Here is a 27,883-nt window from a genome sequence, read left to right as displayed (position 1 = left end):
TCACTAAATTGGATTCAAAACTAGTGGGAGCCGCTTTGTATGGTTTCGGATAAACACTAGCAATGATTAATGAGTCTCGAGCAGATTGAACACTTAATTCTGAGGTCAGATGCAAAGAACAGCTGTTTTACCCTTGATAAAATTTGAGCCAACCGAAAAATTTGCGGCAAACTTTTCTGCGCGCGGAGAACGCGATTGCGGAAAAACTATAAGCAGTTGGGATGCGGTTTTGGATTTGTTGGAAAGCTGAGGATGTTAACTTCAATTTGTTTCTAGAATACACGGGGTAGAAGTTATGAAGGTTTTTGTGGAGGTCGGGTTTTTTCAGAAAGAGTAAAAATTTGTAAATGAAAGATGCGCTTTTGAATATTACAAACAATATTTCTTTACACTAGGGAGTCTATGAAGCCACAAGCTACACGACAGCACAGCCACCAATACAGGGACGCCTCTGGATGGTTTCTACCTGCCGAGACGCTTGCCTTTCTTCAGAAAATATATTAGCGCAAAGATGATTTTAACACTACTATTATCAAAGGACTATAGGAATAACAGAAAGATTCAGGAAAACAAAAGATTTTCTACAATGCAGTTCTGGATATGATAGAAGGGTTTGGATAGGATTACTTAGGGATGAGATACTTGTAATGGACAATTCTATGCTATACTCACTACTACGGTTTGGAATGGGCCCGTCAAGGATCTGGTCAAAGATTTCTGGACTGGAATTCTGCTAGCCCCCCGGACGGAATTCAGGGCGCTCAGGTTCTGCACTCAGCACGGCACTCTGGACACTGCACAGCACTCTGGACTGGATCTGACGGGTTGGTTCTGGTTCACAGCTATCTGGTTACAGCTCTGCTCTACTGGTTTGGATCTCTGGATTCTAGCAAGAATTCTTAGCAAGAAAGCAGAGACAGCACAGCCAGGCTGTTCTTTTTGGTTTGTCTGGGGTATAATCTGGTTTCAGGATTTTAAAAGGCCAAACTGAGAAGGGTTCAGCTTTGGAATTGGGCCTCTCTGCTTTCAAAGTTCTGGAGTCTTGGATATGGATTTCTCTTGAAAAGTGCTCCGCCAGCAATCAGTTGATGGGTGAATCTGTGTGTGTCTCTAGGTCCTAAGCTGTCTCTATTTATGTATTTCCCTAAGGGGTGGGTAGGCTGAATTATACTAGGCACACCCACTAGGAATCCTATTGGTTAGGGTCTGACCTCTCCCCTGATTTTAGAAGAAAATCTGGTGTCATGATGATGCTGTATTTTACAATCCAGGGAGAACCTCCCCTTTGTTTCTGCACAGTAAATCTATTTTTCATATAAAGCATATTTACAATATTACCAACCTGCTAGCAATAACATATTTACATCACAGAATTAGTGGAGCAAGTATTCATCCGAGTTCCATCTCGGTGAGAACTTGGGTTCAGATTTGACAGTTTTCCGCGCTTTTGGTTGGGTCAGATTTGTCCACATTTTTATACATATATGCGCATGACATCTGGGCATAATCCTGTGGAGTTTCATATTTCTAGCATCATCACAACTGCTACAAAACCACAATTTCTGTAGTCATGTCCCTGAACATAGCACAGAGTTCAAAATGTGACCAGAATTTTCATGTTAACAACACTATATTTTTCAGATGTTTACAATTTTGCACAGTTCTCTGTTTCAAAAATATACTTTCTTATGGGTTAAGGATACACATATCTGTCTGGCCCGCCCCCAAAGTTTTGATGGACCAAGAGCAATCCAGGCCTCTCTTCCTGCTGCCAGTAGTTTCTGTTGACACTTGAATTTGCATACCCTTTCAGTTCAGGAAAGCCTTTTGTCTCTCCCAAGAGCAACAGAGCAAAATCTCCTCCCCCTTCATTAACATCTGACTGAGAGTTCCTGGGGCAGAGAGCAGGAGGAAGGCATCTTTTGTTTGGGGCATGCTGTGGAATTTGCCTTTGAATTTCTGTGGCTGGCATCAGAGGTTACTTTAACCACTTTGTTTAAAATTGTCTTTGCTAAAATAAACTTTACATTTTCAAAAAGTAGACCCACAGATCTCTAATTCCAGTCTTTTTCAACATAGAAATTAAATAGTGGCAACCTATATTGCTTTTGATGGCAAGTCACTTCTTTTCAACAATTTGATTTTAATGCACAAGTTTAAACTCCTAATGCACTTAACTGACAGCTGTCATGCAGGCAGGCGGTGGTACTGCGCCCATATTCTGACAGATTTTCCCAGGCAAGCCTTTTTTTAATGTGGATATTCTTGTGATGAAATCTGCTTCTCCCCTGCCCTGCATGCATGCTCCACTGCTGCAACAGCCCAGCACAGAGGCTCCAGCAACTCTGGTGCAGTTCGATATCCCCACCACAAAGGAACCCCCGAGGCTCACTGGCGACCAGCAGGACTCAGACAAGGAGGAGAAGGATACACCCTCGTCAGCGAAAACCTTTCATGACAGAATAGCCGGCCTGTCAGAATACCTGGGTATCCACCAGCCACAACAGGAGCTCCCTGAAGCTGGAGGTCCTGAGCATCAAGGCCGAAACTCGGTGGAGCATCCCCCTACAAAAGGAGGTAGAAGCGTTGGCCAAAAAGGGCTGGCTAAAGCCCCACTCCACACAACCTGTCAACAAGAAGCTTGACGCTAGGTTCAGGCAAACTGAGAGGACAGCATAATACTCTCTACACACCTGCAGCCCCTGTCGTCAGTAATTGCTGTGCTGTCTATGTACGCCAAGGCCTGGGCTTCCTCGTCTAGTACCGCCACTACAGCCCTACACAACAAGAAAGAAAAGACCCTTGATTCATATGGCAAGAATGTTTATTGGAACACAGGCCTACATCTCAGGCAGGGCAACGCAGAAGCCACCCCCGCTGCGGCTAACCAATGCCTGTGGAGGGAGATCACAGACTTCCTGCCCGATATCCCGAAGGACCTCTTTTAAGGCAGGTCTGGCAGAGGTGAAAATTGTAGCCCAAGATATGATGGCGGCATCGGTGGGACACATCGACATAGCAAATTCGAGCTATCTGTCTGGCAACAGACATGAGTTGCACTGCCTGGTTGAAGGCCACTAGGTACAACCTCAACCAAGATGTCCAGAACATAATTCTTGATCTTCCATTTGAGGGAGGGGTCTCTTCCACGCCTCAATCGATGAGGAGCTTGACAAAAAGAAGACTAGCTCACAGACATCAAAGTCTTTGCCCATTCTTACAAAATCGCCCACTAAACCCTTCGCTCAGTCCCAGTCTCGTTCAGACAAGGGACGCTCATTTGGCAGCTTGCACGGGATCCAGGACGTAAATCCAGGCAGCTGGACTGATCTCCCGGTCAAAACCTGAGAAAGAACCACAAAACAGCTCGTAAGGGGTTCTTTGAGCCCCCTTCCTCCTCTGCCTCTGACCTGAAGAAGCAATGAGGTTCCGCGTCAGGTTCACAGCACCCCAGTTGGGGGCAGGCTGGCCCTGCACAGTCAGGCGTGGCAGGCGAAGTTCACGGATGCCTGTGTCCTCTCAGTGGTATGATGTCCTTTTAACGCCGTTTTTTTTTCGCTGCATTTTTTTGCCGCAGATTTTTTGCCACAAAAAAAACATTGAAAAATATGGGGGGTGGGTAGATGTTTATAATGTTTCTGGGGGTTTGGGGTGCTAGATTCTAAATAGGTGGGAAGGGGTGTTTGGAGTGTTAAGCCCCATAAAAAAAAATGCTGAGTTTTCGAGGCAAAAAAAGCAGCAAAATAAAAACGGGTGGTGAAATGACATGGAACCCTCTCAGTAGTGTCCCTTCTCGAGAGCGAAGCGGTAGAGCAGGTCTCCCCGCCCCAGCAGGGGCAGGGCTTTTACTCCTGGATCTTTGCTATCCAGAAGAAGAAACAGGCGGGCCATAGAGTGGTGTTGGATCCATCTTCCCTGAATCTTTACCTACCCTTGTAGAAATTGAATATGGTGACGGCAGCGCTTATTGGCGAGACACTGTTTGGGGCAGACTGGACGTGTTCGTTGGACCTGAAGGACGCATATCTCCACATTCCCATTGTGCAGCCTCACCAGCCCTTCGTCAGGTTCCGGGTCATGAGTCTGCACTTTGAGTACAGATTTCTGCCCTTTGGGCTAAATTCAGCTCCGAGAGTCTTCACGAGGGTCATGAATGCAGTGGCGGCTCTCCTCAGATCAAAGGGGTTGCGTCTCTATCCCTACATTGATGACTAGTCAGGGTTTTCTCTACAGAACATGTCCGGTACTCAGCGGACAGACTCATCTCTACCCTATTCGAACTGGGATTTTCGATCAATTACCAGAAATCTCAGCTCACCCCTACTCAGATGCTGGTGTTTCTGGGCCTGTTGTGGGACACACACAACAAATCATGCTCCCAGAGCAGCACTCACAATAACCAAAAGAGATCACATCACGCAGGCCAGGCGAGCTGCCCACTGGCTTCCTGTAAAGGAGCGATTCACCTTCAAGATGCTCACTCTAACACACAAATGTTTAAGCCTCTCTGCCCCTCCGTACCTGTCAGAAACCTTATCCAGAGACACCTAATCTCTCCCCCAAAATAACCTACTACGCCAATAAACTGCAAATTCCACTTATCAAAAGAGCCAAAGCAGGCGGGATTGGCTTCCCACACTTGGCACCCAAACTGTGGACTACCTTACCCACCTCACTGAGAGCCGAGACTTGTTCACAGCCTTCTGCAAAAAGCTCAAAGCAACTCTCTTTAACTAACACAACATCCCCTGCCCCTCCTACCACCCACCCTCTCTCTGCTCGCAACTAAGTATGGTCAATGAGTTCTCTTCTGTGTCGCATGTGATTTATGTCTATAACAGCGCCACAATGCCCCCGGGCTGCTGCATGCTTTAAACATGTAAATAAATACATAAATACAGCAGCAGAGGGTGTTCCCCATGGAGTACAAGGTGATAGCGTTCCGACCGGCAGTCTCCCATTTCTGCAGCAGATCAATCACCAAAGCCTGGTGGTATCAACACCTTCTGGGAGGGTTAGCAGCATGTGTCCTGGCCATCCCTTACACCAGGCTCTGCATGAGGAAGCTCCAGCAGCATTTCGTAGATTCCTGCGACCAAGAATCAGGCCATCAGTGGACCCCTATCTCCATTCCTCGACACCTGGACCACGACCTCAGATGGTGGCAACAGGAGGAGAATATTCTGGTGGGCAGACCCTTCCGTCCGCCCCTCACCGAGTACACCATTACCATGGGTTCCTCGCTCAACGGCTTTGGACCCACCCTGGGAGCGCACTCGGTGCACAGTCTTTGGACTTCGACCGACCCGCAGAATTACATCAACTGGCTGGAGCTCATGGCTATACAGTTGGCACTCAGGCCTTTGTGACCCACCCTGCGAGCGCACTCGGTGCACAGTCTTTGTACCTCGACCGACCCGCAGAATTACATCAACTGGCTGGAGCTCATGGCTAGGCAGTTGGCACTCAGGCCTTTTCAACCAACCATCAAGGCAGGTTGTTGTGCATCCAGACGGACAATACGACCTGCATGTTTTATATCAAAAAACAGGGGGGCACCAGATCCCCACAACTGTGCGAGCTGACCCTGGACATCTGGGAATGGGCCATCAGCCAGGGAGTGTGGCTCTCTGCTGTCCACCTTCCGGGGAGTCCAATCTGGAAGAGGACAGGCTCAGCCGCCTGGCTGAAGACAATTACGAATGGCAGCTGAACAGGATAATTCTGGCCATGACGAGAACCATCATGATATTATGCCTGTATGCAAAGGAAATTGACATAGAAGTGAACTTTGAAAAAACAAAGGCTGTTGTTTGCCAATACATCTTTTAAGCAGCAGCCATTAGTGAATGATCAGGGTCATATTGAATGTGTAGAACGTATCATGTACCTGGGAATGGCGATTGGGAATTCTACGAGGTATCCTGAAATAATCTCGACTGAAGGCCTGAAAGCAGCCCTATTGACGGGGCTATTCTATAACTTTGCTAAGCAACCGACAGGTTATAGTCTGGTTGGTTTGAGGAAACTTTATCAGCAAAGCTTTTGTCCGTCAATTCTCTACGTATTGGAGACCGTGATGCTAAAAGATCTAAGTTGACTCAACGTCCTGGAAGGCACAATTTGGAGGAGAATATTGAATCTCCCTCAGGCAGGTCCTATGAAGGTCTTAAGGCTAGAGCTCAGTTTGAATTCACTTAAGGCTCTGGCCTAGAAAAGGTGAGGGGAGTTATATTTGAAAGCGATTAATTCTCCCAAAGGCCCGCTTTTAAGTCATCTAGCGGGTCTGTTTTTTGGTTGAGCCAAGGGTAAAGGCGATTAATTACGAGATCTTAAACAGAAGGCTCTTCGAACATATTGAATTGAGATATGATGCTGATGGTAGCAATGATTATTTTAGTTTGAAGAAAAGCTTTGGTAAAAAAATAATGCTGTGGGATTGGAATTCAAACTATTCCCATTTAGAGAAATTAAAATCCTACCAGGCTGTGTCGTGGGTGACCCAAACATGTAAGTCCCTCAGCGCTATTTAATGCAGTGCCCTGACCCAGCAGTCAGGATGTTGATTTTAAGGCTAGCATTAATCAACTTCCGTTTCGGTCTGTGACAGGATCAAAGCTGGGGCTTCCATTGGAAAATAGATTCTGTCACATTTGTAGGCTGAAACATGTCCCTCAGTCCGCAAAACATGATATGACTGATTTTAAGTAGTTGGGCAGTTTGTATATGTGCAATTTGGAATCTTTTGTAAAATACTATGATATGATAAAGAGAGTTTTGGCATCATTGCCTAACGTTGGGTTTGAGACCTTGCACATAGTACTTTATCGAATTTGGACAAGTGTTGTGAGACTTTTAAAATTAACTATGTTTTGTATTGATGTATTTGTGTATTGCTGTATCCTTGTATTGAGAATATATGCGAAAAGCTCAATTGAGTTAAGCACATTCAAATTAAATAAAAATAAAAACAAATGTCCAACCAAGGTTCTATTAAAAAGAAATATACACTTTACTTAAATGATATAAAATGCAACCAACTAACTAAAAACACTGAAATCCCACCCATGTGGAGAAAACACAGAATAGCTTTCTGGGTAATTGTGCAGGGTGATAAGGCAAGCAATTACAGCAATGATACTTTTCAAAGGATATGTCTTTCAAGAAAAGAATTGAAAGATGGGGTTGTAAGTCATGATTTTTAAGAGTGTGTGTCATGAAGTAGTCATGACTGGCTGTTAATAAATCGAGCCTCAGTCGGCACATGCCCAGAACGGCAGCAGCCTCTATGGGTGGCAAACTGGTGTTCGTCTCCAGTTATTGTGGGCTTGCTGTGTGATCACAGCCTGTGTGTTCTCCTGGCCCATGTGCCCACAGAGCCAGGGACTGTCTGCTGGGTGATCCTAGCTCCTATGTCCAAGCGGATGATCTCTATCATAGCAGGGTGCCCCCTGCCTTTGATGGCCGCATGACCACCCCATAAGCTGTTACGGCTTGGTGCCCCCAGCAACTGTGTGTCTGGCCCAGGTCCCCCAAGCCAGACACAACATTGGCGATGAGGAGAGCTGGCCCCACGGGCTGCAATGCAGTCAACGTTCATCAGCTCCATGATCAGGGCTTGCAGGGAAAGGAGTGTGTGCGTGGTTCCTTAAGCAGTGCCAGCCACGGGTGCGCCCTGCTTGTTTCCGGGCTGTGGTGGTGAGTGTCATAGGCTCTGCAATCTGAGCTTCTAAAACAAATCGAGGAAGGAAAAGGAAGTTGTGCGGCTGCCTGCACTCGATACGTCATGCCGGCGGCAGTGCCTGCATGCACTCTGCCGTGCCGGTGTTTCGATAGGGGAAAAGGACTGTGTGCTCTGGATCAGAGCAATCTCAGAGAGAGAGTCGTTTGAGCTCTGTGCAAGGAGCAGTGATAGTGGACAGTGTCTGTGCCACTAGAAGGCAGGGCATAGAGTGAGGGCCTACTGGCCAAGAAAAATAAACAAGCTCTTTTTGATTTCCATTGAGGCTCTGTGTTTGGGGCTCTTCTAATATAAGAAATGGGGAAATGGTGTTTGTTCATGCTTAGGGGCTCAGCAGGAAGGACAGGAGAGTTGTCTGTCAAGGTGTGCTTCCAAGGTAGGTCCCTCTGTGTGTTCTGGCTTGGAGCTTCAAGACAGTACACAGTACATAGATTGAAGTTGTCTAGCTCAGTGTAGACTGGTGGTGATTGACTGACTGGATTGGAGGCCCCATTGCTGGCAGAGCAAGCACATGCGTATTGCAGGAACACTTGGGGGTTGTGGCTTCTCGTGAGTGCTTGTGTGCCCCTGTTCTCTAGCATCTGCGTGAAGGGCATGAGGAAGTAGGACACCGGAGACATCCTAAAGCCAGTCTCCAGCATCTGCGGAAGTGAGTAGGGTGACGGGCACATTGAAACGCCCAGGAAAACACTACGCCACACCACTTTTGTATGTGCACAGGGCATAGAATCATCTGTTCAGACACCATGTGAGGCGATGGTGATGGAGCACAGGCGACTGGCGGTATGCACCGTCAACAAGGACAGTTGGCACTGCTGAGTGGATTCGACATAATGGGAGCGCCAGCTGGCCTTGGGCCTCGGTGGACCGCACGAGTCGAAAATCTTGACTTCTACTTCGAGGCTGTTGAGATCATTGATCGGGCAAAATGTCCAATCTTGCTATATTCGGCGGGTCCTGCTGTCCATAAGCTGTTCAAGATACTACAGCCTAGGGATTTATTGCATGCAGCTGCCATTGAGGTGCTGAATGAGTGTTTCATAACCATGATCAACCATGACTATGAGCGGTTCAGGTTGAGATCAGCAAGGCAGGAAAAGGGAGAAAGCCTGGCTGCATTACATGGAAGGCTGCAGCACATTGCACAATGCTGTGCATTGGCCTACAATGAGGACAACGATGTTAGGCAACAAATCATCTTTGCATGCAGCTCAGCCAGACGGAGAAAGCAGATCCTCGGAGAGCCTGGTATAGCATTGGCCAGGATCCTGGAGTTGGGGCGGTCCAGTGAGCTGGCAGAAGTAAGCACGTCCATAGATGTGTCCATGCAGCGGGTGAAGCTGGAGGACCTATGTGCCGTAGGAAAATGTCAGGGAAGCAAGGCCTTCAAGAAAGGGTAGTGGCAGAGAAGGATGCTGGAGTGGGGCCGCTTCAAGCCAGTCTCCAGCATCTGCAGAAGTGAGCGGGGTGACGGGCACAATGAAACGCCCAGGGGAACACTATGACCCACCACTTTTGTACATGCACAGGGCATAGGATCGTCTGTTAAAATGCCATGTGAGGTGATGATGATGGAGCACAGGCGTCTGGCGGTATGCACCGTCAACAAGGACAGTTGGCACAGTTTAGTGGATACAACATAATGGGAGCGCCAGCCAGCCTTGGGCCTCAGTGGACTGCATGGGTCAAAAATCTTGAACTCTACTTCGAATCTGTTGAGATCAGTGAACGGGCAAAAAGTCAGATCTTGCTAGGATCGGCGGGTCCTGCTGTTCAGAAGCTGTTCAAGATACTGCAGCCTTGGGATTTATTGCATGCCCATGATCAACAGTGACTATGAGCGGTTCAGATCAGCAAGGCAAGAAGATGGAGAAAGCCTGGATGCGTTCCATGGAAGGCTGCAGCACATTGCACTATCCTGTGCGTTGGCCAACAATGAGGACGACAATGTTAGGCAACAAATAATCTTTGCCTGCAGCTCAAACTCAGGAAGCAGATCCTCAGAGAGCCTGGTATAACATTGGCCTGGATATTGGAGTTGGGCGGGGTTCAACGAGCTGGCAGAAGTAAGCACGTCAGCCATGGACGTGTCCATGCAGCGCGTGAAGCTGGAGGATGTATGTGCCATAGGAAAATGTCAGGGGAGCAAGGCCTTCAAGAAAGGGGAGTGGCCACGAAGGATGCCGGCATGGGTGTTGCCCACAGTGTGGCTTGGGCATGCCACACCCACGTGAGTTTCCATACAAAGGACACACATGTGGGAGGTGCGGAAAGGAGGATCATTTTGTGAAAGTATATTCAGCCCCATCGCCGGCCGCCCAAGTCGCGCCGGTACCAGCCACTGCCTCAAGGGAGGATACTTGACAAGCAGCAGGAACAAAACCGCCCAGACCATCCGTAGATGCCCTGTATGAGAGGAAGATGGGGATAAGGATGTGTTCTACCTATTGTGTGCCCAGGAAAGGGTTCAGGGGCGTCACTAGAAAGCATGGAAGGACTGGAGCAAGATTCCACGGGGATGAGGAGTTTGACCCAGGGATTTAGGATCACCAGGTAACGAGAGGACTGTTTGCCTCCTATAACGGAATGGTGCACGGACTGCAATACATCCAAGGTTGTAATGTTGTAATGTTTATTCACATGTTTGATGTTTACAGTTGTTATTGTTTTTGTTATGGAAAAGGAGGAGTGTGATGTTGCTCTTTCAAGAGTGTGTGTCATGACTGGCTGTTAATCAAAGGAGCCTTCATAAAAGGAGCCTCAGCCGGTATGTGCCCAGAACAGCGGCAGACTCTATGAGTGGCAAACTGGTGTCTGTGTTCAGTTATTGTGGGCTTTCTCTGTGATCATGACCTGTGTGTTCCCCTGGCCGTGTGCCCACGTTGCCAGGGACTGTCTGCTGGGTGATCCCAGCTCCTATGTCCAAGGGGGTGATCTTGGTTGCAGCAGGATGCCCTCTGCCTTTGGTGGCCGCTTGACCGTGGCATAAACTTACTGCTGGGTGGCCCCAGCAACTGCGTGTCTGGCCCGGGTGCCCCCGAACCAGACACAACAACAATGATCCCAAAAGTGATCCAGGGGAACAGGGACTCTTGACAGTGCCTTATTCTTGGTCTTTGGTGGTTTGACAGTGTCAAACTGGGCTTCTCTGCAATTAACTTGAAGTCGGACCAGATTTGAGAGGTGGCGAGTCGCAGTGATTCAGCGGCGAGTTGGCTTCGAGACGGATTCGAGACAGGACTCTGATACACGTCATTGTTTGTGGTGATGCGATTTGATGAGTCAAACAGGTTCAGGTCGATGGTTGAGTCGGTTTGAGATGATGTACCACTGGGTCCAATCAGCATGTGACATAAGGGTTTCCAGTGGTTTGTGTCGGGTCGAGGCAAAGTCATGGTGATTCGATGCAGTGCTTGAAGATACAGCGAGTTCGGGTTAAGATGGCAATGACTGCTACTGGTGCAAAGCAGTGTTCAACCTGTTCGAATGAACAAGCGAGCAGTTCAAAGTCATGAAGTGCCAAAAGTAACACTGCAGGTCTTGTGTCAGTTAGAAAGGCATGCAACACGGCTCAAATGCAGTTTGAAGCTGTGCAAACATTGATTCCAGCAGCTCTTTGCTGGTCCTTCTGGTTGCTGGAAGTCCCAGTCCAGTAGCTCCAAGGAAAATGTTCGTCCTTCTTGCTCTACTGTACCAGTCCAGGACGTTTGGCAGGCACCCACAGGTGTGCCTCCATCTCCAATATGGAGCCTGGCTCCTCTGTCACTGGCAGAATGGCAGACCTTGGTCTGCATCAGTTCACCCCCACTGTTACTAGGGGATGGATAGGAGATAGAGCTCTCCTGTGCCTTGGATGGCTTCTATCTTCACTAGACTGTTGAAGGACTTGGGAATGGACTATACTCCCAATAGAGGTCAGAATAATTCTTCTTGTCTTCTTGAAAGTCCACAAATGAGTCAAAGAACGAATGGGAGAGCCTGTCCTTTTAAGGACAAATTGTCACTGGGGATTGGACAAAAGCAAGCCTGCTGTAAGGTATCCAAAACCCTGTTTTCGTAAACAAGTGACCCATGCCTTCCTACATTATACCCAGAGTGTCTTGTCCTTCAGGAAATGGAGGGCTAGAAAGGAACAGGACCCCAACAGAAAACCAAGGTGGTGGAAACCCTACTCCGGTTCTCCTTACCCTTAATGACTACTCCACCTCCACCCATTTCCCATACCTGCTGACTTCAAAGGTTCTCCGTAGTGCAGCACGCAGGTTTGAGGCTGGCCTGGCGAGTGGTTATTTGAAGCAGGGTTCCCAGGAGCTCTCTTGGTGAAAGCTCATGTGCCCTGAGGGGAGGTGTTACCCTGCCACTTGGGAAATCAAAGAAAGACAGCATCCTGGCTATTGTCTTACTTGATGCAGTGGAGATAGCTAGGCTAGACATGCTTATGGAACGCCTTTACATCACTGACCTGGGCTCATAGGGTTGCATGTTATTCAATTGGGGTGGCTTTGATAATTGTTTGCCCTTAATATCCTACCATAAATGGTTCCATGTGGTTTTATCAAAGCAAATTACTCTGGTTTACTTCAGGAAAATTACTTCAATTTGTTTTCACCCCAACTGCCCATGCCACCCCAACCCCTTATGCCCTCCAACCCTAGACACATACATCTATTTACTTCCCCACTAAGTGATAAGTGATTTTGTTGATGTAAATTACCATACAATAATTTACTTCAATAAAACCACAATATGCAACCATAAACAGTTAGGGCTTATTTTTTACAGATTACCCTGCTGTCAGACTGATAAGGCAACAATTATTATATTTTAGTTCAGAGGTGCAGAATTTAAACTGCTACCTCTGGCTGCAATGACTTTGGGTCGTAGCTGCTGCTGGGGTGCACATGTGACCGTTGAACATGTCCTGTGCCAGTGGAGAGTAGGAGCTGCAGATGTCCATAACCTGATGTAGCTAAGGCACATGGATCTACTATGCTTTAGGCACAGAGCTTTATGAAACAGGGTCTGATTAGCAGACCGCTTTCAGAAACAGAATTTCCTGTATCATTTTATATTAACAACAATAAAAAGATGTAGGGTATTTACACCTTCGCCAGAAGGCATTCTGTTACAGGCTGTCTGCATACCATTTTAGCAGTCTACCATAGAGTACGGTAAACTTGGGAAAACTGTTCTTCATGCTTTCTGGACACCTTGGCTGCATTGGTTGATACTGCTCTCCTTCCACCTTCCTGATGGCTGACATTTGGAGGCCAAGAATCACCGGGAGCCAAAAAGCAGTGACCCTGTTAACTGGCACAGATGTCAGCCTTCAGTCCCCTGCAGTGCCAGCGGTTTGGCACAAAGTCCTGGAAAGGCACCTCACCTGATTGCTTCTTCTCATTCGTGGCCAATAAGATTGTGGAGATCTTGTGTGCAGCCTCACCCATACATCCTTTCTCCATGGTCTCCTAAACCAATAAAGGAAGCCATGGGTGGCTCGAATTCGTTAGCACTTCTGCACTTTTTTTGACATACCTGCTTGGCCCTGCCTTTAAAAACATCCTGGCATCACAAAGAAGTTCAGTGTGAGTGGGGAGCAACAGGTTCTCTGGTTGTCTCCAGATGGGATGAACTAGCTGCTTCCATAATTGATTCTCTACAATGGGCTATCAAGGTCGCATGAACAGAGTGTGCATGGAAACTGAGCACATACGCAGGTTTCCAGCTCTTCACATGCACACCGTTTCTTACTCTCCCAGACGAAATTCTCACTTGCTAGTGCAAATTCTGTTGCATGTATTATTTATTTGTACTTTTGTAATGCGCCAAATACACAGTTTTTAAGAGCACATATACCACCTGACCATCTAGCAAATTGAAGAATAATATCAGGAAACTGAGAAATAAGCAGAATTCAAATGGATTGTGTCCACCCATGTATTCCTCATCTTTGATAAATATCACAATTAGCGTCAGATGCTTCAGAAAACATTTTCACAGCAGAGGGCACCGTGCATCATTGTGTCGTCGATCTCGTATCCCTCAGTGTCCGCTCTCGAGTATGATATTGAGGTTGGTATATATAGCACGCATCGTGCCCTTTACCTGAGTTGCATTTTTATGCACGCACAACATGCTTTGATGGTTAGTTTCGATTGCATAGTGTAAGGAACTCATGGTGGCAACACTAAAGAGAGACACAAGTGATCACAGTTCAAGGGTGTTTATTGAACTTTATAATGGGTGAGATAAACGCCTAATCTAAATCTAAGAGCGGAGCAAGCTACGACCATCAAATAATAATAAGGCGGTCCTAGTAGTCTCTTGTCAAATAAAAAAGGGCCTATACTAAAGAACTTATTGCCAATCCATGCTACTAAATTACACAAAAAGAGTGTGGGATAATGTCCACCAGAAAAGAAAGAAGTGTTCTCAAAATGATAAGTCAGGATGGTGAGGCTGAGTTTCCCTTCCCCTATGTTTGAAGCACAGGACAAGGCGGGATTCTCGAGCACAGCACACTCCTTGGCCTCGTCAGCATGAAGTTCACAGTTCAGTTCAATGCCTGACCCGTGTGTTGGGACATGTCAGGTAAACAGCTCTGGTGTTAGTCCATTGTCTGTTACAATGTAAGACATTTTTTGTGCGGGAAAAAGGGGGCTAGAGCTTCTAAATATCCTACAGGGTACGATGGGGAAAAGGTGTTACAGGGAAGGGGATCCCGTGTCTCAACCCTCTGTGTCCCACTTCCACTCCCCGAAGACCCCTCGTCCAGGTGATCAGATTCCCCACTGGTCCACCCCCAGGAACTGGATCCAATAGTGATGGCTGTGTCCTGGCCACCTGGACGACAGATATCCAGGGACTAGCGAGTGAGACACCTTCAGGTTTCTCACAATAGTAGCGGTTTTCCTTGAAATGTCTACTCCTAAAACGGGTTGTGTAAAAAAAACGTGATTGGTTGACAGACCTTGTAGCACACTGGAGCGCCAAAATGTTACGAGAGCAGACCGAAAGGTTGCAATCAATGGCATGTGAAACGTGTATGGCCGTATTATCTGATCTAACAACCCTGTAACGCCAGACCAATGGCAGAAATCAATTCAATACATTATATGGACCGCCTAGTCCATTTCAAGCACCCATATCTGTAACGCGTGTGATCCACACATGCCTTTATATAGGCTATGAGTCTCCAAACTGGACGTACCCAAAGACTAAATGTATTGTGATACTATGTTTTGGAAATTCATGTTATAATACAGAAATGAGTATACATTTATGACTCCAAAATACTGTACAAAGTATTATACCTTACCAAAAGTGCCTTGACAAAGCCTGGACGGGCAAAACTGTTGGCCACACAGTTAGCAATTGCTCCTCATACTTTATTGCCTTAAACTGGAGTGTACAACATTATGTTGAAATAGTACCTTTTATTTGCCCTCGATATCCCGTGGGACTACATTAAAGCTTATGCTTTTCTCCCATCGCCTCTGATCAATAGGTCGCTCTGCAAGCTCGGGAATACATCAAACTGAACTCTCCTGTTCATGGTTCCTTGGTGGCCTTGGTGGCCAGCCAGATTCTGGTTTTCAGAACTACAGCATCTGTGGGTACTCCCCCTATCAGATTGCCACAGATCCCGACCTGCTTCACCAGAGCATTCACCAGATGGGGCACCCCTCCCCACAATTGTTCAGCTTGGTGGCCTGGTACCCGAGTTCAGATCGCTAACACAGTTCGATCTGACCGAAGACAATATGCACATTATCTAAGCGGCCAGGAAGCCTTCTACAAGGGCTCAGTACAGGAGCAAATGGCTCCGGTTTTGCCATTGGTGTTTAGCTAAACAGCTCGATCCCAGGCAAGCTTCGGTCAACACCGTTCTATCTTTTGTGTCTCATCTGGCCGCCACTGGCATCCATGTTCTGTTGTGTAGAACTTACTTATCCGCTATTGCGGCCTACCTGTCCACGGACAGCCTTTTCTTTTTCATTGACTAATCCAGTCCAGATATTTTGCCGGTCTTCTTCATCTCTTCCTGCCGGTGGGCACCCCTCATCCCAAATGGGATTTGAATGTGGTTGCCTTTCTGACCGCAATAACATCGAGCTCCAAGCTCTTTCCGTGGAACATCCGTTACTCACTTTCCACAGGGATAAGGTTGTGCTTCGCACTCATCCTTCTTTCCTGCCTAAGGTGGTTACCGATTTTTATTTGAACCAATCAGTCTCCTTACTTGTCTTTTTTCGTAACCCGGCATCTGATGCCGAGAGAGTTTAATGCAACTTGGATGCCAGGCGAGCCCTAAAGGGGACTATGGACTAGGAGCAAGGTAGTCACTACGGTGAGTAACTTTGTTATTACGGACGCCTCCCTCACAGGTTAGGGAGCTCATGCGAACGAGCTGGAAATGAGAGGTCGCTGATCTCCTTCCGAGTCCAAACTACACATCAAACATTTGGAGCTGATGGTAATCAGACTAGCGCTGATGGCCTTTCTGGCCTCTGTATGGGAAAAGAATGTTCTGATAATGATGTTCAATGTGGTGGCCATTGCATTACGTCAGGAGCGGAGGTTTAGGGTCACTACCACTGTGCAAAGAGGCAATGCAGCTGTGGTTTTGAGCATTGCAAGAAGGAATCACTCTTTCGGCTGTTCAACTTGCTGGAGACAAGAACATGGGGGCGGATGCTCTGAGCAGGCAGAGCACATTCTCCCATGAGTGGGAGCTAACTCAGGAAGGCCTTCAAGAGATCTTCACCCTTTGCGGAAACCTTCGTGGATCTGTTTGCGTCCAGTGTCAACAGGAAGTGTGACGTGTTCTGCTCCAGGGAATTTCCTCAGAGAGGAGCTCTGGGAGACACGTTTGTAGCGGACTGGGAGTTCCTGTCATTCCTCATTTCATCAGGAGGTTGAGGAAGTTCGGGAAGCCCATGATCCTCAGTGCCCTAGATCGGGCGAGGAGAACGTAGTACCTCCTGGACATGTCCATTTGCCTTCCATTTCATCTTCCGCAAAGAGAGGACCTGCTCTTGCAGGAGGGAGGTTGCATTCTTCCCCCAGAAATCAAGACCACAACCCCTCATGCCTGAGAGGTTAAGATACAAAGATTGGGACCTTATGGAAGATGTAGTGGAGGTGTTACTTTCGGCCAGAAGCCCAGCAACAAAGGCTCTGTAACACTACTGTTCGAACAAGTTTTGCAGATTTTGCAGAGCTAAGAATATTGACCTCTTCTCTTTTGAAACACTGGTGATGCTGTCGTTTTTTGCTTCCTAAATCCCATCAGGGGCTGCATGTTGCGACAGCAAAGGGATATTTGGCAGCATTTTCTCTCTTTAAGTGCTCGCCAGAGCAGGGACCGTGTTTTAAGGTCACTATCGTGATCCTGTTTCTAAAACGGGTTTCCTAATGTTTTCCCTCTTGCCCCATTCATTGTACTGGTCTGGGATCTTGATCTGGTGCTAAAGCTTCTCTTGGGAGCTCCATTTAAGCCTCTCCATGCATGTCCTTTAAGGATGCTGACCCTTAAAACTGTATTTTTAACAGCTATTACCTTGGCTCCTAGAGTCAGTGAGTTGCAAGCCTTATCTTGTAATCCTCTGTTTACCACCTTTTGCAAGGAAAGGGTTGTGTTTAGGGTCTGCCCTTCTTTTCTACCGAAGGTGGTCTCTGAATTACATTTGGCAGAGAAGATTGTGCTGCCTACCTTTTATCTGCCTCCATAGCCTTCCGAAGAGTAGAGGCTTCATCGCCTAGATCCAAAGAGGGCGTTGAGTTTCTACATAAATAGAGTAGCAAAACTCGACAGGACAGTCAGTTTTTTCTGGGATATGCTGGTCGCAAGCTCGGTCAAGCTGTAACCAAGCAAACTTTATCCCAGTGGATTATTTTATGCGTTTCTGAATGCTACAACTTGGCGGGCAAAGTTGTCCGAACCGGTTTGCAAGCTCTACCTGGTGTGTGGCTACTTCTTTGGCTTTGCAACGGGGGGTACCAGTGCAGCACATCTGTAGTGCTGCAACTTGCTCTTCTATTTATACCTTCACAAGGCATTATTGCTTGGATTCTGCACCGGGTCAGGAGGCGAAGTTTGGGAAAGCTGTTTTGCACAGCATTAATGAAAAGTACATTCTCTGTTCCCACCTCCTACAACACATGGCCATGGGAGTCCTTATTATTTCAAAGATGAAGCATAAGTGGGAGGACACAATCCATTCGAAGAAAAAATTACTTATCCCTGGTAATGTTCTTTCGACTAGATGTTCCACCCACGTATTCCTCACTGCCCTCTCAACCCGCCCCTCTACCTTTGTGGGGATTGAAGTGTTTTACACCTTCCTTTCTTCCCACGTCAGGTCATCTTGTGGCCTTAGAGATGTCTGTGCATACGAGAGGGGAAAAACAAAGAACTGTGGTAACGGGCGCCGTGCGTGCTATATATACCGACATCAACTTCATACTCGAGAGCTGACGGAGGCCGCCGAGGGACATGAGATCAACGACGCATGGCGCCCTCGGCTTTGAAAGTATTTTCCGAAGCAGCTAATGCTGGATGGGAAACATATCAAAGATGAGGAATACGTGGGAGAAACATCCAGTTGAAAGAACTTTACCAGGGGTATGTAGTTTGTTCTTCTGCTCACACCAGGGGCATTTGGATTAATTATGCAAATATTAAAGCAAAACTCAGCTCGTGCTTTTTTACTATTGCATGTCAATTTGTAAAGCATTGACCAGCCAAATTATGGACTCATTGCTCTGTAGCTGCCTGAGAGTGCACGTTCATACAGCACTGGGTTTTTCGAGAGCCGTGGTGTCACATTGTATAAAAAAAATGCAGTAATCACGTGTCATTAATATGTATTTCAATCATTGTGTGCTTCGATTGCACATGCATTAACAGGCTGTTTCATGAGGAATTGAATAACATAGTAACACACATATTGTATTGGTCTATCCCTTACCTGTATCCACCAGCAATTGAAAGCTACTGGTAGCATTGTGCATAGTTGAAGATTGGTCTGTGGTTGACTCTGCCATTTACTAGTTCTGGATGCGTGTGTGGCTGATTAGTGTCATGACACTGTGCAAGCATATGGGGCACTGAGGTTGTGTGCATTTTTGGCCATTGAATCCCAGCCAGGACCACTCAATTCCAATAGTGGGCTCTGCATTTTAACGTAGGCATACAGTTACACCTTGCAGTGGCACAGTTCAAAATTGGGATTTGTTGATCAGGAGCAAAAAGCAGCTCCTGTGTTTCAGGCATAACTAGTTATGCAGGAGTTACCTTTGCAAACCAGTAGCTGGTATTTGGTGCGCAGCACATCTAACATTTTTTCTGATGCAAACTCTTACCTTTTTGTCTGTTTTATACTATCAAATATGCTCCAACTGTCCCTTAGGTGTGTTCTTATTCTCCTTCTATATACGTTCCCAAAGATACACAGTTAATATTGCATAGCTGGGTTTGTATGGTACCACTTGCCACAGGAGTCTAAAGTAGCTCCTGGTAGCTGTTGGTTTCAAGCTAACCAGGCTCCTCTTGGCTACAGCCAGGAGCTCAATAGCTCCCAGATCCTGGCAATTTCGAACCCTGCAGTGGTTAAGCCAGCATCATAGGAGGCATGTAAGACATATACAATATAGAACAACACATCCAGTTCATAAATACTTTATAGTTTGATATGCATTTCAATATGTCAGTAGTTGATAGTGCTTGATGCATGTGTGGCAGAGAAGTGCTGTGATACTTTGTGTGGTTGCATAGCCCTTTGGTAAGGATCGTCTGTGAGTTTTTGCTTTGCAACCCTGTGTAGGGGCAAGCCACTTGAACGGCATTTGTGGGGTATACTTACAAATTGCATTGTTCTGTGGAACAGAGAGCATCATACTGAATATCAGACAATAACAGAACCAAGTAACTAAGTAAATTCACATGCTCCTACGTCCCATCCCCTTTGTTTAATACTTGTGGGATACTTCGTCCTTCGGGATGGGACCAGAGCACTTTTTGATAGCATAAAAAATATTTTCCTTCTTTTATTTTTACGTAGGGCCAGTGCGTGTGGCTTTAGCCCAGCTTCCTGAGCCCCACCCAGCACATCACCCCTGCACTCCCCCGTCCTTTCCTCTACAGGGTCAGGATCGAAAGCACTTAGCATTGAGGAGACTTTTTAGTTTTTCCCTGCTTTTGTCCGTCAAAGTTTCCAGGGGGGGTTAAAAGTACTATGGTCTCTCCTGAGGTTCCCCAGTTGGTGGCTAAAGGTACTGTTGTATCTCCAGAGGTTTCCCTGAAAGGGCCTGAAAGAAGGACCAGCAAGGCTGCCGATCCCCATTCCAGGGCTAATAAGACCGGATTAAGTTCTGAGGTTCCCCTCACAGGGGCTAAACATGCTACCGGACAGTCTGAGGGAGCGTGTAAGTCTTTCATTACCAGCGCTACTGAGTATCCCTCAAAGAGGGCTAAAGATCAAGTAAAAGCTCATAAAATAGCCACATCTACAATAGCTTCTGACAGACTTGTGACGCATGTCACCACAGAGGCTCTCAAAATGGCACCTCAACCAGTGTCAACTGTGTCAGCCTTTTTGTTGGCCCCTTCAGGTACGCCATTTTGTCAGCGCCCTGAGCGGCGTCAGGTCTAGATGCCAGGCCCAAATCTTTGCCGCCTGCATCATTGGGGAAACATCTTTTCAATCACATTTGGACTGGAATACAAGAAGGCCTCTTCCACCAACATTATCGCTTCCCCCAACATCACCTCTGCTGCACTATATGGACCCGTGGATGGGGGGACCTTCTTGGCAACAAGTCTCATCAGAATAGTGGAGATACCTACTGTACAGCCGAGACCATCTTCAGAGGAGGCATTCTTCAGTTGTTTCAAGAACTTGTTGAACTCTAACCCCATGAAGACATACTTTAAGGACCTATTCAGGGACATTGTCTGCAGACCACCAGAGCCTTGTGCACCAAAGGAGATGCTGCCTTCGCTGCCTCCTCCCAAGCCAGTGGAAATGCCTCCTCCCCACCAACTCTCGAGTGGAGCAGCCTCCAGCATCAAAGGAGCCTGATCCTGCGCTCGCTGAGGCACGCTTCTCAATACCTGCTGATGATCCCACCAAAGCGATGCGCCGGATGTCCACAAAGACAGTGAGGATCCACCTTCTTCCATCAGGCTGTTTTACGATAGGGTGTTGGATCTGATGGCTTTTTTTGGACGTTCTGACTCCTGATCCCTCAGCATTGCAGGCAGGGGTTCTCTCATGGGCCCTTAAGTTGAATCATCAGAGCGGTTGGGTCTTTCCTTCAAAAGGACATTTTGGCAGAAGCCTACAAGGTGTGGGATAAACCACATACGAACCAGCACATCAAAAAACAAATTGACACTTGTTACAAACTACAGGCTGGCAGGAAATTCCCCTTCCTACATGCCCTCTTTTTTCTTCCACCGTGGTTGCTGCGTCGAACCTCCAGTGCAAGCCTTCGTCCTCTGCCTCTGAGGCGTTGTCTTATGCGGATAGAGTTCTAGAAGAGGTAGGAAAAAAAGTATTTGATAATGCAGCGCAAAGGCAGTTCTTGCTACAGATAATCTAAAATCATGGAAACTGCTGTCCGAGTTCAAGCAATTAATTCCACAGAACAGACTTGATGATTTCAAGACCGGCTTCTCTGATGCCAGAGTTCTGGCTCCGGGTCATCTGGAGGCCACCACACATCATGCCGATACTTGTGCGTGCTGCCTTATGATTGGTGTTGATATCACCCACCAGGTATGGCTTCACGCAATCAAGTTTTCAAAGGAGGTCCAGGAGAAGGTGTGGGTGCGATTTCTCGCCGTCACCATAACCAGTACAAAAGAGACCCTATAAAAACTCAAACAGAAAAGAGTTGAGTAAACATTGCTTTATTAACACACAAGCATTCGCGAATGGGCCACAAGTTCAACCGTCTCGCAAAGCAAGTCGTCAAAGTGCCGCCCTTTCCCCTGCACATCGTGGTCCTTTTAAACCCATCTGTTTTACATTGTCATACATTGCTGCACATAGATTATGTCCACCACAAGGCGGTTCCTCCCAGTCATGACTTTGCATCAACGGTCAACAGTTCAACATCTGCTATTGTGGTTTCCTGTTATCTGTTATTCGCTCTCTCTCGTGCCCCTCTGTGTCCTTATCTCTGTGCACGAGGCTGTGCTTACTCATTCCTTCCCCACCCGTAATCTGCAGATAGTTTTAGCAGGCTCAGCATGCTTCGACATACAGTGACCAAACACAATTCTTCTGTTAAAAACAAGTTCTTGCCAGGTCAGCAGGTCTTAAATGCCGCTGTATAAAGAGAAGGCCTCTTCTTTTAACAAAGGGTACATTCTTTTAACACATATGGTGATTAGTACAAACTCCAAGTGTGAGCACAACATTACATATGTATGCATACCTTCAATCCACCCTTTGCTCACACTTGAGCATCAATCTAAACAGTCCTAGCATAAGCAGATGGCAGGAAAGCAACATCATCACATACTGTATGTACCATAATCTTCTCCAGGCCTCCCATGTCAAAAAATTCCTGTTGTACATGGCTTTTATCCATTGGATTTAGGCGCGTTATGCTGGAAGAACACATGGAAACACAGCACGACACACATACCGGGAAGCATTGGATGCAGAGACAAATTCCTACAACTATTGCCGCTAGAACCAGTATAGGCGTAAGAAGTTGGCATCCAATTTCTTTCAGGAGCTTCATCCACCAGCTATCTCCTGACCCTTCCTCCTGGTGGATGCTATCCGCCACTTTATGCAGTTTGTTTACTCCATCCAGGATTCCTGTACTCCCTTCTGGTATGTAAACACAGCATTGGGATCCCACCAAAAAACAGACTCCGCCCCTTTCTGCAGTGAGTATGTCTAAGACATACCTATTTTGGAGAGCCACTAGCCGAATTGCTTTCATTTCATAAGTGATGTTTTCCATTAGGTCTGCAGATTCTTCGATTACGAACTCAAGGGCCCTGTTTAGCTTTTGGATTTCTTGACTGTTCATAAAGATGCCCGCTGGAGGAACCAGGACCCCCATCAGATCTATAAACGTTTCCCATCCTGTAGGTTGATACGTAGGAATTTTTGGGTTTACTGCTCGTTTATTTCTGCTGTGTATTTCTTTATGCAGAGTAGACGGGGCATATACCATCACAGCCGGCATTATTCTGGCTATGTAACATACCCCAACAAAATCTTTGGCTAACCACAAATAAGCCCTCTTGTTACAGACGTAGGCATGTCCTTCAATCTGTAACAATCCCTTTGTGTAGTTATTTAGATTCACCATTTGACTGCACCCCGAGATCATTCTTTGATTACCTCTTGCGCTCCTCTTAAAACATATATTCTTTGGCCTAAACTCTTGTGTGATGGTGATAGGGGGAGGAGGTTCTCTTACTATCTGTACCATAGCAGGTGCAAGCCCGATTCCCTCAGTTTTGATTTTATAGCGTATCTTTTCCTTTAGAAGGGTTTTGTTCTCTCCTCTAACATAACAAGCGGTATTCGGTATCATGTATTGCTGTGCTGACACTATTCTCATGTAAATTAATGTACACCCGGCATCCTCAGTAACTGGCGATGCGTACACTGGGATGCCTTCACTGCTATGTCGGGGCATGTGGGTGCAGATCCAGCAATCAGTTTTATTCACTACCCCATATGTTGTGTTTATTATCTTCACGTATTCATTTTTAGCATAGTCTTCCGGGTCGTGTTGGTCATAGGCATCTCGATTCCTGCTCTTGACCCAATCTGTTCTCCCTGTTTCATTTGACTCGGGCAACAGGTTCTTTAATTCATATCTAGATGGATGTTCCAGATACCAGAATATTATGGCAAATGCTATTAGTACTACTATCGTGCATACAGAAAACAAAATTTTGCCTCTTGTGGTACAAACTGGTATTTTCCTCTTACCTTCTGTGTTTGAGGAGCATACACTTATCCGTTCAGGGACTAAACCAGCATACACGGGTGTAGACATAGTTCAGTATATGGCTCAGTATACAGCGTATATCAGTTGCAACCTAGCGATATAGCAATATCCCCTATTTAAAGCACCAGTGTCCTTATTACTCTAATAGTGGTAGGTCTCACTGAAAACCTTCATCCGATCTGTCCCACGTCTCGTAGTGCCTGTCCCAGGAGGGGAACGCCGAAGGCCCTTCAGGCTACAAGCCCGTCGTCTTCAGTAAGGCACAATTCTGCTAAAACCAACAAGAGAGTCCAAATGTTCATCTCCCTAATGATCAAAGTTCAAAACAGTGTCCTTACACGTTGCTTGGCACATACACGTCACGGGATCGGAGGCGATGGGCACACCTACTAATGGCATCTGGCAGTACTGTTGCAACCTGGGGTTGGTTGGTTCCCTTTTCTGGAGGAATCAGTAATGGAAGCGTCTTCTTGACGTGATTCACGTGGTACCAGTGCGGTTTGCCATCAACTTTTACCGCAGTTTGTGTTGCGAGGAGCACCTGAAACGGGCCCCTCCATCTGGGTTGCAGTCCGCTGGTGCGATCGAAGGCTTTTATAACAACCCAGTCACCGGGCTGCACGTCGTGACCTTCTCCTATCAGAGGAGATGGAGCTACTGCGTTCACCTGTGCATTAATAGAAATCAGTCTATTAGTTAACCCAATACAGTACTGTTGTAATGCAGGCCATGCTTGCTCAGACAATCTCTTAGGTGATATGGGGGTCCCAATACTTGGTGGGCGCCCCATAACAATTTCGAAAGGAGATAAACCATGTGTACGCTTAGGCATAGTACGCATACTCAATAATGCAATAGGCAATGCATCCGGCCATTTCAGTCCCGTTTCAGCACAAGCCTTTGCCAGTTTGTTCTTCAGTACCTTATTTGTGCCCTCTATAATCCCAGCTGATTGAGGATGAAAAACTGCGTGGAAACGTTCATCAATACCAAGGGCCTTGCAAACTTTGCTTACTACTTCACCAGTAAAATGAGTCCCATTGTCAGACCATAGATATCTGGGGACCGTATACAAGGGCACCCAGTGTTTCAATATGCATTGTGCTGTGGAGGTGGCACTATTGTCCCGCAGGGGATATGCTTCCACCCATCCTGAGAACCCACATTTCATCACCAAACAGTAGGAATGTTTATTTACAGGCTCCAGCTGTATAAAGTCCATATACACCACCTCAAAAGGGCAGGTGGGTAACTTACTGTGGCCCGCCGGGGCTGGTACACCTTTCCCCACATTGTATAGAACACATATTTCACATTGTTTTGCCCATTGGCGACAATACATTCCCAATCTTTTGTTGTACCACACAGTACTTAAAACTTCTTCCATAGTTCTTGCGTTAACGTGGGTTGGACCATGAGCCACGCTCACTATCACAGGTAAGTATGCGTCAGGTAGTACCCAGGTGTTCGTTTTGGTATGTGCCCATAGCCCATCTACCGTCTCCTCGTATTGATCATCCTTGTGCCAAGATAGTCTTTCTTCAATGGTTGCATCTGCTTGGATTTCCTTTACGCGCTCCTTCGTCCCTTCCATAGTCACATCCCTCCCCACTATGAGCTGTCGGGCTTCCCACCGAGTGTCCCTTGTGGCAGCTAGTTTAGCCATCTGGTCAGCCAAAGAATTTCCCTGCGTGACATAATCCAGTGTTTTTTTATGCGCTGAGCACTTCACTACGGCCACCATTTTGGGCAGCGTAAGGGCTTGCAATAATTCAGCAATCAATCGGGCATGTTTAATAGTATCACCTTGGGAGGTTAAAAACCCACGCTCTCCCCAGAGTTTACCAAAACTGGAAACCACCCCATGAGCGTAGGCTGAATCAGTATAAATTGTCACTTTCATACCGCTGCTTAACACTAATGCTCTCGTTAGCGCAATTAATTCTGCTGCCTGGGCCGATTTTTCACACACTTTCCCACTCTCAATCAACCGTTCCCCTGTAGTTACTGCATACCCTGCTGTTGTCTCCCCATTTGGCAGTTTGAAACAGGAACCATCACAGAATAATATACCCTCATTATCAACCAGCGGGGTGTCTTGCAGGTCTGCTCTACCCTTAGTGTGTTCTTCCATTTGGATCACACAATCATGCCTAATGTCATCAGGTGAGGTGGGCAAAGGAAGCAGTGTCGCTGGATTCAAAGTGTTACACCGTTCAATTTTTACATTACTGGCAAACAGGATCATCTCATACTGTGTGAGTCTAGCTGTAGTCAAATGCTGTGTATGCACTCTATTCAGAAGAACATCTACCGTATGTGGAACCTTTACTGTTACTTCACTCCCTAGGATGATACCTGCACTTTGTTTTAGGGCTGTCGCTGCTGCAGCTACTGCTCTCATGCATGGGGGTAGGCCTCGAGCTACTGAGTCCAGAGTGCTAGAAAAATATGCACATGGTCTCTGTTTACCCCCTTGTTCCTGTGTCAAGACTGACACAGCGCAACCTTCCTGTTCATCAACAAAAAGGCAAAATCTCTTAGTATAATCAGGTGTGCCTAAGGCCGGTGCGTGGCATAGAACATCTTTCATAGCTGTCAGGGCTTTTTCCATCTCAGGTGTCCATTCTAATGGGCCGTTTTCTTGTACTTCTTTTAAGGCTTTTAGCATGGGCTGGATCAATACAGAGAATTCAGGAATCCAGTGCCTACAGTAGGATAAAACACCAATTATCCTTCGGAGACCCTTTGTTGTGTCTGGACCTTTTATGGACTTTATCAAAGCAATGCGATCAGTAGACAGGGTTCGCCCCTCTTCGGACAGCTCAAAGCCTAAATAATGGACCTTTTGTTTTACATACTGCATTTTGGCTAGGGCTACCTTGTGCTTATTCTCTGCTAAGTGCATTAGCACCAATCTGGTCACATAATGGCATTCCTCTTCGGTGGCTGCACATAATAGCAAATCATCAACATATTGTATCAGAGCAGTGTTAGCGGGTAGGGCTAGGTTATCCATCTGTGTTTTTAGTGCTTGGCTGAATATGGCGGGACTTTCTGTATATCCCTGCGGGGCTCTAGTAAATCGATACTGTCTATCTCGAAGAGTGAAACTAAACAGGTACCTGCTTTCTTCGGCAATAGGAATGCTGAAGAAGGCATTTTTCAAATCAATTACCGTAAACCATTTCGCTGTTTTGGGAATTAAAGTGAGTACACTTGAAATATTAGGGACAACTGGATATCTGGGTTCTACTATTTTGTTTATTTCTCTCAAATCAATAATAAAACGATAGGGTAAGGCTTCATCACCTTTCTTGTGTACTGGAAGGATCGGAGAGTTACAAGGGCTATCATTTGTTGGCTCTACCACCCCTAACCGTATCATGTCCTGTACTATTTGATATAGTGCCTGCTCTCCCTCGTGTGATATGCGATATTGTTTTATCCTGGGCAACCTGGCACCGGGCTTTAGTTTGATTACTACTGGGGAAACATCCAACACTCCTACATCATTCCCATGAGTGGCCCATAGTTCATTCGGGATGTCTTGGAGTTCCGGGGGCAGGGTTTGCATTACTCCTATCATACTCATAGGTTTGCTTATGGTCATTCTCACTCCCTGGGGGGAGCAATATATTGTGGCCCCTAGCGTTTTTAATGCATCAATACCTAACAAGTTTTCTGGGCAGTGATTGGTCAATAGCCACCCATTCTCCCATTTTACCCCATGAAGTTCCGCTTCTACTATTTCACTTACAGGAGTCTTTATTGGATTTCCCCCAAATCCAACTGATACCTTGCTTTTATCCGATAATGGGACAGCGGGGACGGCTCTGATATTCACGGAACTGTTTCCAGCTCCCGTGTCTACCAGACATCTCAAGTTTCGGTGGGGGCCGATCCTAATAGAGGCATAAGGCCCCCTTTGGTCTATAGGAACCTGCACCACTCCCGCTATCTCATTCCGGCATCCTCAGGACATATCGCTTGTGTTATCCTGAAAATCATCGTTATAGTATACCCCTTCTCCACATTCTTCACCCTGGCATACACCTTGTACTTGTGTCGTTTGTCGTGGCTGATACAGTAGATTGGGGGGAGGCGGGGCCGGCCAGGGAACATCCCCTCTTGCTTGTCCGTCAAAGG

At 46.7% G+C, this 27,883-nt stretch overlaps 1 protein-coding gene across 1 annotated transcript in view; it reads left to right on the top strand.

The window, feature by feature from the left end:
- Positions 1-27,883, top strand: part of PAPPA (pappalysin 1) — a 2,238,202-nt gene that overhangs the window by 42,599 nt on the left and 2,167,720 nt on the right. The window lies entirely within an intron of this gene.

Source organism: Ambystoma mexicanum, chromosome 8 (assembly GCF_040938575.1).
Source record: "Ambystoma mexicanum isolate Mex_15411 chromosome 8, UKY_AmexF1_1, whole genome shotgun sequence".
In the NCBI taxonomy this organism is placed as follows: domain Eukaryota; kingdom Metazoa; phylum Chordata; class Amphibia; order Caudata; family Ambystomatidae; genus Ambystoma; species Ambystoma mexicanum.
This window is presented reverse-complemented; position numbering and strand designations above follow the sequence as displayed.